Below are 15,524 nucleotides of genomic sequence, written 5' to 3'. Positions count from 1 at the left end.
TACGCTTCAGCACCTCAAATGGACCCAGATAGCACGGGCCAAGCTTGTAGCTGGGAATCTTCAACCGAACATATTTTGAGGACAGCCACGCTTTATCCCCTGGAGAGAAGATGGGAGGAGGCCTGCGTTTCTTGTCAGCCTGGAGCTTGGTAGGGGCGGAAGCCTGCCGCAATGAAAGACGAGTCTGCTCCCAGATGGTCTTCAGATCGCGTATCAACTCATCAACTGCAGGAACATCCGTGGCCACAGGCAGAGGAAGAGGAGGATGTGGATATTGTCCATAAACGATGAAGAAGGCAGAACCACCAGAAGTTTCAGAGTTCAGAGAATTGTATGAGAACTCCGCCCATGGCAATAAAGCGGACCAGTCATCTTGGCGGGCCGAGACGAAATGGCGAAGGTAGCAGCCTAGAGTTTGGTTGACTCTCTCTACCTGTCCATTAGACTGCGGATGGTACGCAGAAGAGAAGTCCAGTTTCACCTGTAGCTGATTACACAGAGATCGCCAGAAGCGAAAGACAAACTGAACCCCTCGATCCGAAACGATGTGCAACAGAAGTCCATGCAGCCGAAAGATGTGGATGAAGAATAGGCTGGCAAGGCGCGGAGCAGACGGCAGACCAGGCAATGGAACAAAATGGGACACCCAGATGACAGTATTCCCAGTGGATGGTGGAAGGTCTGTAATAAAGTCCATGGCCACGTGAGTCCACGGGCGGCTTGGTATCGGCAACGGTATCAGGAGACTAGCAGGTTTGAGGCGTGATGGCTTGTTACGAGCACAGGAAATGCAGGAGCCCACGAAATCCCGCACATCTTTGGCCAGGTCTGGCCACCAATAGTAACGGGAAATGAGGGCTATAGAACGCTGTACTCCAGGGTGTCCAGCCACATGAGAGCAATGTCCCCAAGTCAGAATTCTCCTACGTAGGGCAAGTCGAACATACATCTTCCCTTGTGGAAGCTGCCGGAGGTCCACTGGAGCAGCAAGAACCAGCCGTTCCAGAGGAACAATATGACTTGGAGCAGGATCTTCACCAACAACATCTGAAGCACGAGAAAGAGCATCGGCTTTAATGTTCTTCTCTGCAGGGCGGAAATGTATGAGAAAATCATATCGGGAGAAGAAAAGAGACCAACGAGCCTGACGAGGATTAAGACACTGAGCAGTCTGGAGATACAGGAGATTCTTGTGGTCAGTATAAATATGGACTGGATGACGAGCTCCTTCCAGAAGATAGCGCCATTCCTTCAGAGCTAGCTTTATGGCCAAGAGTTCCCAATCTCCAATAGAATAGTTCCTTTCGGCAGGTGTGAATGTCTTTGAGAAGAAACCGCAGGTGTAGGTACGACCCTTGGGCCCCTTCTGGGTAAGGACGGACCCGGCACCAACGGATGAAGTGTCAACCTCTAACTGGAAAGACTTTTCCGTGTCAGGCCTTGTGAGTACAGGCGCAGAGGCAAAAGCAGACTTCAACCTAGTCAAGGCATCTTCAGCAGCCAGAGGCCATTGTCTCGGATAGCATTCTTCTTAGTCAATGCCACAATAGGAGCCACAAGGCAGGAGAAGTGGGGAATAAATTGTCGATAATAGTTGGCAAAGCCCAAAAATCTCTGTATGGCACGTAATCCCACTGGGCAAGGCCACTGAAGTACAGCTTCCATCTTGGAAGGATCCATTCTAAGGCCTTTATCAGAAATGACATATCCCAGAAACGGAAGACTACTCTGGTGAAATAAGCATTTCTCGAATTTGGCATATAAACGGTTGGACCTTAAGTGCCTGAGGACATAGGACATCAACAAACTTCTGTTGGGAAAACTGTGGGCATCACAAACTCTGTGGAGGAGGCTGTGATTTTAATAATTCCAAATAATGATAAGGACTTGTCAGATATTTGTTCATTTGTCCAGGGGTGTACAATCTGCCATCCGCAGAAACTCAGGTTTCAGCTCAGACCCGCTGCTTAGCAGAGACAAATGAGAACTTCCTTCAGTGACTGCAGGTTACAGGGGGTCAGGTCAGGTACTTGTATGTAGCACTCCCAAAAATTATTTAAAACAGAGTAGCGGGTAGTTGGCCCTCCAGAAAAATTAAATACATAGAGTACCTGTATGTGGCACTTCCAAAAATTGTTTAAAAGAGAGGACCGGGTAGGTGGCTGGCCCTCCAGAAAAATTTAATAGATATAGTACTATAGCTAGAGCCAGTTGGCCCTGGCAAAAAATAGCCAGTTGCCTCTGCTTTAGTGTACAAAGAGGAAGAGAAGGAGGAGAATTAGGATGAGGAGTGCATGAGAATTATTCAGGTTGAGCTGCTTTCACCTGCTGGAGAATGGAAATCATGAGAAATCCATGCTTGATGCATTTTGATAAGCGTCAGCCTGTCAGAGCTGTCAGTCAACAGGCGTGTACGCTTATCTGTGATGATGCCACCAGCTGCACTGAAAACCCGCTCTAACAACACGCTAGCGGCAGGGCAGGCAAGAAACTCCAAGGCGTACAGAGCCAGTTCGGGCCACATGTCCAGCTTTGAAACCCAGTAGTTGTAGGGAGCTGTGTGATCATTTAGGACAATGGTATGGTCAGCTACGTACTCCCTCACCATCTTTCTGTAAAGATCAGCCCTACCCTGCGGAGTCTGAGGACAGGTGACAGTGTCTTGCTGGGGTGACATAAAACTGGCAAAGGACTTGTAAAGCGTACCCCTGCCAGTGCTGGACAAGCTGCCTGCTTGCCTACTCTCTCTCGTTACTTGTCCCGCATAAGTACGCCCTCTGCCGCTAGCACTGTCAGAAGGGAAATACTGTTTCAGCTTGTGCACCAGGGCCTGCTGGTATTCATGCATTCTCACGCTCCTTTCCTCTACAGGGATGAGAGTGGAAAGATTTTGCTTGTACTGTGGGGGTCCAGAAGAGGCAATACCCAGTAATCGGTGCTGAAATAAATTCTTTGAACGCGAAGGTCACAGGATAGGCAGCCATATGCGCCAGAGTCTCAACGCGCAAGAATTCACTCCCCTCAATGGCCTCACTCTCCATTTCCTCCTCCTCCTCCAACTCTTCTTCTTCTGCCCATACACGCTGTACAGTTAAGGACTGAGCAATGCTCCCCTCTTCTGTCTCGCCAACATTCTCCTCCTCTTCCTCCTCATCCTCCTCCACCTCCTCCAATACGCGCTGAGAAACAGACCGGAGGGTGCTCTGGGTATCAACAAGGGAATCTTCTTCCCCCATCTCTTGTGACAAGCGCAAAGCTTCCGACTTCATGCTGACCAGAGAGTTTTTCAACAGACCAAGCAGCAGGATGGTGAGGCTGATGATGGCGGCATCGCCACTGACCATCTGTGTTGACTCCTCAAAGTTACTCAGCACATGATAGATCAGACATCCACGTCCACTCCTCATTGTAGACTTGAGGAAGCTGACTGGCCTGACTACCAGTTCTGGTGGAAGTTGACATCTGGCAGTCTACAATCGCTCTGCGCTGCTGGTAAACTCTGGATAACATGGTTAATGTTGAATTCCACCTCATGGGCACGTCGCACAACAGTCGGTGAGCTGGCAGTTGGAGGCGGCACTGTGCTGCCCTGAGAGTGGCAGCATCTGTGGTCAACTTTCTGAAATGCGCACAGATGCGACGCACCTTCGTGAGCAAGTCAGACAGATTGGGGTATGTCTTGAGGAACCGCTGAACTATGAGATTTAACACGTGGGCCAGGCATGGCACATGTGTCAGTCTGCCGAGTTGAAGAGCCGCCACCAGGTTACGGCCGTTGTCACACACAACCATGCCTGGCTTCAGGTTCTCAGCCACAGCCACAGATCGGAGGATGAGGTTGAGGAGGGGTGGGAGGAGGAGGAGGCATAGTAGGCCTGAGAGATTGTGAACGAAGTAGGCCCCACAATCCTCGGCATCGGCAGTATATGAGCGGCCCCAGGGTCAGACTCAGTCTCAGCCTCCACCAAGTTAACCCAACGTGCCGTCAGCGGTATATATTGGCCCTGCCTGGCAGCCCTTGTCCACGTGTCCATGGTTAGGTGGACCTTGTCAGAAACGGTGTTGGTTAGGGCACGGATGATGTTTTCTGACACGTGCTGGTGCAGGGCTGGGACGGCACATCGGGAAAAGTAGTGGCAGCTGGGGACCGAATACCGAGGTTGCGAAAGGGCTCAGTCTCTACCAGCCTATAGGGCAGCATCTCCAGGCTGAGTAATTTGGAGATATGGACATTGAGGGCTTGGGCGTGTGGGTGGGTGGAACTGTATTTCCTCTTGCGCTCCAGCGTCTGGGGTATAGACAGCTGAACACTGCGCATGGAGACATTGGTGGACGCTGTGGAGGATCGTGGAGGCGAAGGTATGGTTTTTGAGGTGAACGGCCTTGGTTCCATTGAGTGGGGTGTTTAGTAGAGATGAGCGAACATGCTCGTCCGAGCTTGATGCTCGGTCGAGCATTAGGGTACTCGAAACTGCTCGTTACTCGGACGAATACTTCGCCCGCTCGAGAAAATGGCAGCTCCCGCCGTTTTGCTTTTTGGCGGCCAGAAACAGAGCCAATCACAAGCCAGGAGACTCTGCACTCCACCCAGCATGACGTGGTACCCTTACACGTCGATAGCAGTGGTTGGCTGGCCAGATCAGGTGACCCTGGGATAGACTAGCCGCTGGCCGCGCTGCTCGGATCATTCTGTCTCTGGATGCCGCTAGGGAGAGAGCTGCTGCTGCTCAGGGAAAGCGTTAGGGTGTTCTATTAGCTTACTGTTAGGCAGGAGTGATTCTCAAAGAACCCAACAGCCCTTCTTAGGGCTACAATAACGTTCTACTTTTTTTATTTTAATTTGCATATTTTACCATTTTGTGAGGAATTAGCAGGGGGACTTGCTACCGTTGTGTTTAGCTCTTAGTGGCACACATATCCATAGCAAAGACCGAAGTGGGAAAATTCAGTAGGGGTTGGATTTCTATTAGGCAATAACTCAGTGTCATCTCATCTGGCATAGTACTGTGCTTCCTTTGATACTTGGCTAGAAAATAGCCATAGGAGAATACAAACAGCTTCTTGAAGCCTACAGTAGCGTTCTATATATTTGATTTCTGGTTGATCTGCTGGTGGCTGTAGTTTCTGCAGTGCATGTACTTGCCAATTCTGAGCAATTTGTAGTGAGACTTGCGACCGCTGTGTTCTGCGCTTAGTGGCGCACATATCCATAGCAAAGGCTGAAGTGGCAAAATTCAGTAGGGGTTGGATTTCTATTAGGCAATAACTCAGTGTCATCTCATCTGGCATAGTACTGTGCTTCCTTTGATACTTGGCTAGAAAATAGCCATAGGAGAATACAAACAGCTTCTTGAAGCCTACAGTAGCGTTCTATATATTTGATTTCTGGTTGATCTGCTGGTGGCTGTAGTTTCTGCAGTGCATGTACTTGCCAATTCTGAGCAATTTGTAGTGAGACTTGCGACCGCTGTGTTCTGCGCTTAGTGGCGCACATATCCATAGCAAAGGCTGAAGTGGCAAAATTCAGTAGGGGTTGGATTTCTATTAGGCAATAACTCAGTGTCATCTCATCTGGCATAGTACTGTGCTTCCTTTGATACTTGGCTAGAAAATAGCCATAGGAGAATACAAACAGCTTCTTGAAGCCTACAGTAGCGTTCTATATATTTGATTTCTGGTTGATCTGCTGGTGGCTGTAGTTTCTGCAGTGCATGTACTTGCCAATTCTGAGCAATTTGTAGTGAGACTTGCGACCGCTGTGTTCTGCGCTTAGTGGCGCACATATCCATAGCAAAGGCTGAAGTGGCAAAATTCAGTAGGGGTTGGATTTCTATTAGGCAATAACTCAGTGTCATCTCATCCGGCATAGTACTGTGCTTCCTTTGATACTTGGCTAGAAAATAGCCATAGGAGAATACAAACAGCTTCTTGATCTTGAAGCCTACAGTAGCGTTCTATATATTTGATTTCTGGTTGATCTGCTGGTGGCTGTAGTTTCTGCAGTGCATGTACTTGCCAATTCTGAGCAATTTGTAGTGGGACTTGCGACCGCTGTGTTCTGCGCTTAGTGGCGCACATATCCATAGCAAAGGCCGAAGTGGCAAAATTCAGTAGGGGTTGGATTTCTATTAGGCAATAACTCAGTGTCATCTCATCCGGCATAGTACTGTGCTTCCTTTGATACTTGGCTAGAAAATAGCCATAGGAGAATACAAACAGCTTCTTGAAGCCTACAGTAGCGTTCTATATATTTGATTTCTGGTTGATCTGCTGGTGGCTGTAGTTTCTGCAGTGCATGTACTTGCCAATTCTGAGCAATTTGTAGTGAGACTTGCGACCGCTGTGTTCTGCGCTTAGTGGCGCACATATCCATAGCAAAGGCTGAAGTGGCAAAATTCAGTAGGGGTTGGATTTCTATTAGGCAATAACTCAGTGTCATCTCATCCGGCATAGTACTGTGCTTCCTTTGATACTTGGCTAGAAAATAGCCATAGGAGAATACAAACAGCTTCTTGATCTTGAAGCCTACAGTAGCGTTCTATATATTTGATTTCTGGTTGATCTGCTGGTGGCTGTAGTTTCTGCAGTGCATGTACTTGCCAATTCTGAGCAATTTGTAGTGGGACTTGCGACCGCTGTGTTCTGCGCTTAGTGGCGCACATATCCATAGCAAAGGCCGAAGTGGCAAAATTCAGTAGGGGTTGGATTTCTATTAGGCAATAACTCAGTGTCATCTCATCCGGCATAGTACTGTGCTTCCTTTGATACTTGGCTAGAAAATAGCCATAGGAGAATACAAACAGCTTCTTGAAGCCTACAGTAGCGTTCTATATATTTGATTTCTGGTTGATCTGCTGGTGGCTGTAGTTTCTGCAGTGCATGTACTTGCCAATTCTGAGCAATTTGTAGTGAGACTTGCGACCGCTGTGTTCTGCGCTTAGTGGCGCACATATCCATAGCAAAGGCTGAAGTGGCAAAATTCAGTAGGGGTTGGATTTCTATTAGGCAATAACTCAGTGTCATCTCATCCGGCATAGTACTGTGCTTCCTTTGATACTTGGCTAGAAAATAGCCATAGGAGAATACAAACAGCTTCTTGATCTTGAAGCCTACAGTAGCGTTCTATATATTTGATTTCTGGTTGATCTGCTGGTGGCTGTAGTTTCTGCAGTGCATGTACTTGCCAATTCTGAGCAATTTGTAGTGGGACTTGCGACCGCTGTGTTCTGCGCTTAGTGGCGCACATATCCATAGCAAAGGCCGAAGTGGCAAAATTCAGTAGGGGTTGGATTTCTATTAGGCAATAACTCAGTGTCATCTCATCCGGCATAGTACTGTGCTTCCTTTGATACTTGGCTAGAAAATAGCCATAGGAGAATACAAACAGCTTCTTGAAGCCTACAGTAGCGTTCTATATATTTGATTTCTGGTTGATCTGCTGGTGGCTGTAGTTTCTGCAGTGCATGTACTTGCCAATTCTGAGCAATTTGTAGTGGGACTTGCGACCGCTGTGTTCTGCGCTTAGTGGCGCACATATCTATAGCAAAGGCCGAAGTGGCAAAATTCAGTAGGGGTTGGATTTCTATTAGGCAATAACTCAGTGTCATCTCATCTGGCATAGTACTGTGCTTCCTTTGATACTTGGCTAGAAAATAGCCATAGCAATAGGATAGCATTGTTTGGTTTTAAAAACTCAAAAAAAAACAAAAAACACAAAAAAAAAAAAAACACAAAAAAAAACAAAAAAAAGTAAAAAAAAAAATAAAGTTATAACTCTCCTTTTAAAAATGTTTAACCCGAGGGCTAGGGGTAGAGGACGAGGGCGGGGACGTGGGCGTCCAACTACTGCAGGGGTCAGAGGCCGTGGTCCTGGGCGGGGTGAGACACCACCTGCTGATGAGGGAGCAGGGGAACGCCGCAGAGCTACACTCCCTAGGTTCATGTCTGAAGTTACTGGGACTCGTGGTAGAGCACTGTTGAGGCCAGAACAGTGCGAACAGGTGATGTCGTGGATTGCTGACAATGCTTCGAGCAATTTGTCCACCACCAGTCAGTCTTCCACGCAGTCCACCCATGTCACCGAAATCGCCACTCCTCCAGCTCCTGCACCTCAGCCTCCTCCCCCCCAGTCTGCCCCCTCCCAGGAAAATTTGGCATTTGAACCGGCATACTCTGAGGAACTGTTTTCTGGACCCTTCCCACAGTCACAAACCACTTGTCCGGTTGCTGCTGAGCAATTTTCCGATGCCCAGGTTTTCCACCAGTCACAGTCTGTGGGTGATGATGACCTTCTTGACGTAGTGGAAGTGTGTAAAGAGGTGTCCGACGATGAGGAGACACGGTTGTCAGACAGTGGGGAAGTTGTTGTCAGGGCAGGAAGTCCGAGGGGGGAGCAGACTGAGGGATCGGAGGATGATGAGGTGACAGACCCAAGCTGGGTTGAGAGGCCGGGTGAACACAGTGCTTCTGAGACGGAGGAGAGTCCTCGACCTGAACAGGTTGGAAGAGGCAGTGGTGGGGCCAGACGGAGAGGCAGGGCCAGAGCTGGTGCATCAGCGCCACTGTCAACTAGTGAAGCTCCCGTGGTGAGGGCTCTTGCGGCGAGGGCTAGATCTTCAGAAGTGTGGAGGTTCTTTAAGGAAACACCGGATGACCGACGGACTGTGGTGTGCAACATTTGCCAAACCAGGCTCAGCAGGGGTTCCACCACTACTAGCTTAACTACCACCAGTATGCGCAGGCATATGAATGCTAAGCACCCCACTCAGTGGCAACAAGCCCGTTCACCTCCGGCCGTGCACACCACTGCTCCTTCCCCTGTGTCAGCTGCTAGTCAGCCCCCTGCCCAGGACCCTGGCACAAAAACCCCATCGTCGCCTCCACGATCCTCCACAGCATCCACCAGCGTTCAGCTCTCCATACCCCAGACGCTGGAGCGGAAACGCAAATATAGTGCAACCCACCCGCACGCCCAAGCCCTTAATGTGCACATCTCCAGATTGCTTAGCCTGGAGATGCTGCCCTATAGGCTAGTAGAGACCGAGGCCTTTCGCAACCTCATGGCGGCGGCCGCCCCTCGGTATTCGGTCCCCAGCCGCCACTACTTTTCCCGATGTGCCGTCCCAGCCCTGCACCAGCACGTGTCAGACAACATCATCCGTGCCCTGACCAACGCCGTTTCTGACAAGGTCCACCTGACCACGGACACGTGGACGAGTGCTGCCGGGCAGGGCCACTATATATCGCTGACGGCACATTGGGTTAACTTGGTGGAGGCTGGGACCGAGTCTGACCCTGGGGCTGCTCATATACTGCCGACGCCGAGGATTGCGGGGCCTACCTCGGTCCAGGTGTTTCAGGCCTACTATGCCTCCTCCTCCTCCCACCCCTCCTCCACCTCCTCCTCCGAACTACCATCCGTGGGCACGGCGCCATCAGTCGGTAGCTCTAGGCACAGCAGCAGTGCCGTCGCTAAGCGACAGCAGGCGGTGCTCAAACTGCTGAGCCTAGGCGACAAAAGGCACACCGCCCAAGAGCTATTACAGGGCATCACGGCGCAGACTGATCTGTGGCTGGCACCGCTGAACCTCAAGCCGGGAATGGTTGTGTGTGACAACGGCCGTAACCTGGTGGCGGCTCTGCAACTCGGCAGACTGACACATGTGCCATGCCTGGCCCATGTGTTAAATCTGATAGTGCAGCGTTTCCTCAAGACATACCCCAATCTGTCTGATTTGCTCACGAAGGTGCGCCGCATCTGTGCGCATTTCAGGAAGTCCAGCCCAGATGCTGCCACTCTCAGGGCAGTGCAGCGCCGCCTCCAACTGCCCGCTCACCGACTGTTGTGCGACGTGCCCACGAGGTGGAATTCAACACTGACCATGTTATCCAGAGTTTACCAGCAGCGCAGAGCGATTGTAGACTGCCAGATGTCAACTTCCACCAGAACTGGTAGTCAGGTCAGTCAGCTTCCTCAAGTCTACAATGAGGAGTGGACGTGGATGTCTGATATCTGTCAGGTGCTGAGTAACTTTGAGGAGTCAACACAGATGGTCAGTGGCGATGCCGCCATCATCAGCCTCACCATCCCGCTGCTTGGCCTGTTGAAAAACTCTCTGGTCAGCATGAAGTCGGAAGCTTTGCGCTCGTCACAAGAGACGGGGGAAGAATATTCCCTTGTTGATAGCCAAAGCACCCTGAGGTCTGTTTCTCAGCGCATATCGGAGGAGGTGGAGGTGGAGGAGGATGAGGAGGAAGAGGAGGAGAATGTTGGCGAGACACAAGAGGGGACCATTGTTGAGTCCTTCACTGTTCAGCGTGTATGGGCAGAAGAAGAGGAGTTGGAGGAGTTGGAGGAGGAGGAAATGGACAGTCAGGCCAGTGAGGGGAGTGAATTCTTACGCGTTGGTACTCTGGCGCATATGGCAGATTTCATGCTAGGCTGCCTATCCCGTGACCCTCGCGTTCAAAGAATTTATTCCAGCACCGATTACTGGGTGTTCACTCTCCTGGACCCACGGTACAAGCAAAATCTTCCCACTCTCATCCCTGGAGAGGAAAGGAGTGTGAGAATGCATGAATACCAGCAGGCCCTGGTGCACAAGCTGAAACAGTATTTCCCTTCTGACAGCGCTAGCGGCAGAGTGCGTAGTTCTGCGGGACAAGTAGCGAGGGAGAGTAGGCGAGCAGGCAGCTTGTCCAGCACTGGCAAGGGTACGCTTTACAAGGCTTTTGCCAGCTTTATGTCACCCCAGCAAGACACTGTCACCTGTCCCCAGTCTCGGCAGAGTAGGGCTGATCTTTACAGAAAGATGGTGAGGGAGTACGTAGCTGACCATACCATCGTCCTAAATGATCACACAGCTCCCTACAACTACTGGGTTTCAAAGCTGGACATGTGGCACGAACTGGCGCTGTACGCCTTGGAGGTTCTTGCCTGCCCTGCCGCTAGCGTCTTGTCCGAGCGGGTTTTCAGTGCAGCTGGTGGCATCATCACCGATAAGCGTACACGCCTGTCGACTGACAGCGCTGACAGGCTGACGCTTATTAAAATGAATAAAGGCTGGATTTCTCAGAATTTCCAATCTCCACCAGGTGAAGGAAGCTCAACCTGAATAATTGATCCACTCCTCCTCCTCCTCCTCATTTTCCTCCTTCTCCTCCTCTTTGTACAGTAAAGCAGAGGAAAATGGCTATTTTTTGACAGGGCCCACTGGCTCTTGCTATAGTACTTCATGCATTTAATTTTTCTGGAGGGCCACCTACCCGGTCCTCTGTTTGAAACAATTTTTGTGAGTGCCACATACAGGCACTCAATCTATTCCATTTTTCTGGAGGGCCACCTACCCGGTCCTCTGGTTTGAACAATTTTTGGGACTGCCACATACAGGCACTCAATCTATTCCATTTTACTGGAGGGCCACCTACCTGCTCCTCTGGTTTGAAACATTTTTGGGACTGCCACATACAGGCACTCAATCTATTCCATTTTACTGCAGGGCCACCTACCTGCTCCTCTGGTTTGAACAATTTTTGGGACTGCCACATACAGGCACTCAATCTATTCCATTTTACTGGAGGGCCACCTACCTGCTCCTCTGGTTTGAAACATTTTTGGGACTGCCACATACAGGCACTCAATCTATTCCATTTTACTGCAGGGCCACCTACCTGCTCCTCTGGTTTGAACAATTTTTGGGACTGCCACATACAGGCACTCAATCTATTCCATTTTACTGGAGGGCCACCTACCTGCTCCTCTGGTTTGAAACATTTTTGGGACTGCCACATACAGGCACTCAATCTATTCCATTTTACTGCAGGGCCACCTACCTGCTCCTCTGGTTTGAACAATTTTTGGGACTGCCACATACAGGCACTCAATCTATTCCATTTTACTGCAGGGCCACCTACCTGCTCCTCTGGTTTGAACAATTTTTGGGACTGCCACATACAGGCACTCAATCTATTCCATTTTACTGCAGGGCCACCTACCTGCTCCTCTGGTTTGAACAATTTTTGGGACTGCCACATACAGGCACTCAATCTATTCCATTTTACTGCAGGGCCACCTACCTGCTCCTCTGGTTTGAACAATTTTTGGGACTGCCACATACAGGCACTCAATCTATTCCATTTTACTGCAGGGCCACCTACCTGCTCCTCTGGTTTGAACAATTTTTGGGACTGCCACATACAGGCACTCAATCTATTCCATTTTACTGGAGGGCCACCTACCTGCTCCTCTGGTTTGAAACATTTTTGGGACTGCCACATACAGGCACTCAATCTATCCCATTTTACTGGAGGGCCACCTACCTGCTCCTCTGGTTTGAAAAATGTTTGGGACTGCCACATACAGGCACTATCCAAATTAAATTGTCTCCATAGCAGCCTCCACACGTTGTCTCCATTGCTACCTCCAAAAGTCGTCCATATAGCTGCCTCCATACATCGTCCCTTTATCAAACGAGGTGTGTCAGGCAGAAATTTGGGTTGTTTTCATGGATTCCACATCAAAGTTGTTAACTTTGTCACCACCCTGCTGTGTAATCCCCAAAATATACTGGCAAACTTTTACCATTTAGGGATATTATTTCAGCGCTTCTTGCGCATCTGTTTACATTCCCCTCACCCGGCATATCCTAAACTTATAAGAACGCTACTACACTTGATCTTATACAAAAGGTTCTTAGAAGTGCTGTTTGGGGAGTAGCCTAGAGACAGGGGCTTGGATTGGCGAAAGCTCGCCTGGCAGCGGAACGCCAGCTCCATGCGCATCATGCGCTTCTTGCGCATCTGTTTACATTCCCCTCACCCGCCATATCCCAAACTTATAAGAACGCTACTACACTTAACTTGGTGCAGGCTGGGACCGAGTCTGACCCTGGGGCTGGTCATATACTGCCGACGCAGAGAATTGCGGGGCCTACCTCGGTCCAGGTCTCAAAGGCCTACTATACCTCCTCCCACCCCTCCTCCACCTCCTCCTCCTCCGAATTACCATCCGTGGGCATGGCGCCATCAGTCGGTAGCTCTAGGCACAGCAGCAGTGCCGTCGCTAAGCGACAGCAGGCGGTGCTGAAACTGCTGAGCCTAGGCGATAAAAGGCACACCGCCCAAGAGCTATTACAGGGCATTCCACATCAAAGTTGTTAACTTTGTCGCCACCCTGCTGTGTAATCCCCAAAATATACTTGCAAACTTTTACCATTTAGGGATATTATTTCAGCGCTTCTTGCGCATCTGTTTACATTCCCCTCACCCGGCATATCCTAAACTTATAAGAACGCTACTACACTTGATCTTATACAAAAGGTTCTTAGAAGTGCTGTTTGGGGAGTAGCCTAGAGACAGGGGCTTGGATTGGCGAAAGCTCGCCTGGCAGCGGAGCGCCAGCTCCATGCCAAGATCCAACTAACATAGTTTTAACTGCAGCACCTTTAATCTACTACTAGTTCACTGCCTCCATACATGGTCCCCTTATCAAACGAGCTGTGTCAGGCAGAATTTTGGGTTGTTTTCATGGCTTCCATGTTAACTTTGTCGCCACCCTGCTGTGTAATCCACAAAATATACTGGCAAACTTTTATCATGTACCGATATTATTTGAGCGCTTCTTGCTCACCTCCTTTGGTTCCTCTCTGCCACCCATTGGTTTGAAGCCTGAGTCCATTTAGGGTATGTCGCCATGCCACTCTCTAGCCTGCTGCCGCTGCCTCTGCATGCCGTCCCCTATAGTGTCAGGGTCAATTATTGGATGTTTTAGATGCTATCTAGCTTCATTCTGTCACTCTGTCATGGCCATGCTGTTGCCCATAATTTTGGCATAATGGTGCGATTATGCAGCCTCAGAGGCATCCATGCATGCTGCCCCTGCTGTTTCCTGTCCATTTCCGTGGTGTTTCCATCCTTTTCTGAGGTTCCCAGGTGTTTGGCCAAGCTTCCCTGTGCAGAGCCTTGGTCCCCTTGAAAAATGCTCGAGTCTCCCATTGACTTCAATGGGGTTCGTTATTCGAGACGAGCACTCGAGCATCGGGAAAAGTTCGTCTCGAATAACGAGTACCCGAGCATTTTAGTGTTCGCTCATCTCTAGTGTTTAGCAATCATATGCCTGCGCATACTGGTGGTGGTTAAGCTAGTAGTGGTGGAACCCCTGCTGATCCTGGTGTGGCACAGGTTGCACACCACAGTCCATCGGTCATCCGCTGTTTCTTTAAAGAACCTCCAGACTTCAGAAAATCTAGCCCGCAAGTAGTGAGGTAAAAATAAGTATAAACATTTGTCCATAACTAGGAGGAAGGTAACAAACAGTGAGAGAGATATATACAAGCATCTTTACATAATAACAAGTTGGTGCGATAATCTAAAGGTAAAAAATGAAGGTACATGCAATGTAGTCTCAGGGAAAATCTGGATTTTCTTTGTGTAGTGTTAATATTACAATGTGTCAATTTACATAATCATTAATGAGCAGAGATATTGTGGAAGGTAGTATTAAGTTCAGTGGTAGTGAAGCTTGGCATAGTAGGTTGAGCAGTAGATGGTACCTGTGGAGAGGAAAACATAAAACAGTGCTTACCAGTTTGCAAGTATACAAGGCATAAGGAGCTGCTTTGCAGGCAGGTGGCGCTTAGGAGGAGAGCGGGGGTCCGCTTGCTAGAGTAGAAGCGCTGTAGTGGTAAGCGCTGTAGAGGTTTAAATAGGAATTGAGCACTCCCGCGCCCAGACGCGTCACTTCCGGTCTGGACATTCATTGTAAAGCGCTGACATAATTCATAGTATATACTGTAAGGTTCTGGCTTAATTAATAGTGTCGATTGGAAAGTGCTGGTATAATTAATAGTATGAGCTGTAAAGCGCTAACATAGTTAGTTGTATATACTGTAGAGCGCTAGCATAGTTGATAGATACAGAGTGGGATGTAGAAATAGGGCTATAGTATATGCTATAGGGAAGGTAGCAATAGAACAGGAGAAACATAGGATATGGAGGCAACATGTCATATATGAGTATGCATTGTAATAGCATAATTCTAACATATTTCTACTACTGTATATACAGTACCATAGCGTTGATGATATGTATGTTTTCAGCGTCTCAGTAAAGAAAATAGAATTGTTCATATTAATATCAAATCAGCAGAAACTTTGGATATTATAATCCCTGTTCATTCCTTTCAGTGACAGCGTTTGTAGTGTATAGATCCAAAAGGATTCCCGTTTTTTCAGAATTGATACTCGGTCCCCATTAAGTCTCGGGGTCCCTACTTGTTCAATGACCTGGAATTTTAATTGGTTTATGGAATCTTTTTGGATCCTTTTGGATCCACACACTACAATCGCTGTCACCGAAAGGAATGAACAGGGATTATAATATCAAAAAAACAAAAAAAAACTAAAATTTACAGTTTATATCTCTGTTTTGTCTATATAATAGACTTTAATTTTGAAAATGTTGAACCCGAGGGCTAGGGGTAGAGGACGAGGGCGTGGGCGTGCTAGAGTAGAAGCGCTGTAGTGGTA

General features: G+C 48.8%; 1 long non-coding RNA gene across 1 annotated transcript in view; it reads right to left on the bottom strand.

Annotated features, from left to right (window-relative positions):
- Positions 1-14,267: 14,267 nt before the first annotated feature.
- The window catches only part of LOC140116661 (uncharacterized), a 77,107-nt gene continuing 75,850 nt past the window's right edge, over positions 14,268-15,524 (bottom strand). Inside the window, exon 4 of the long non-coding RNA XR_011852890.1 lies at positions 14,268-14,549. This is a non-coding gene — a long non-coding RNA (uncharacterized lncRNA). The remainder of the gene's footprint in view (positions 14,550-15,524) is intronic.

This window comes from Engystomops pustulosus, chromosome 2, assembly GCF_040894005.1.
Source record: "Engystomops pustulosus chromosome 2, aEngPut4.maternal, whole genome shotgun sequence".
NCBI lineage: Eukaryota > Metazoa > Chordata > Amphibia > Anura > Leptodactylidae > Engystomops > Engystomops pustulosus.
Note: the sequence above shows the minus strand (reverse complement) of the source record. Positions and strands in the feature narration are given on the sequence as shown.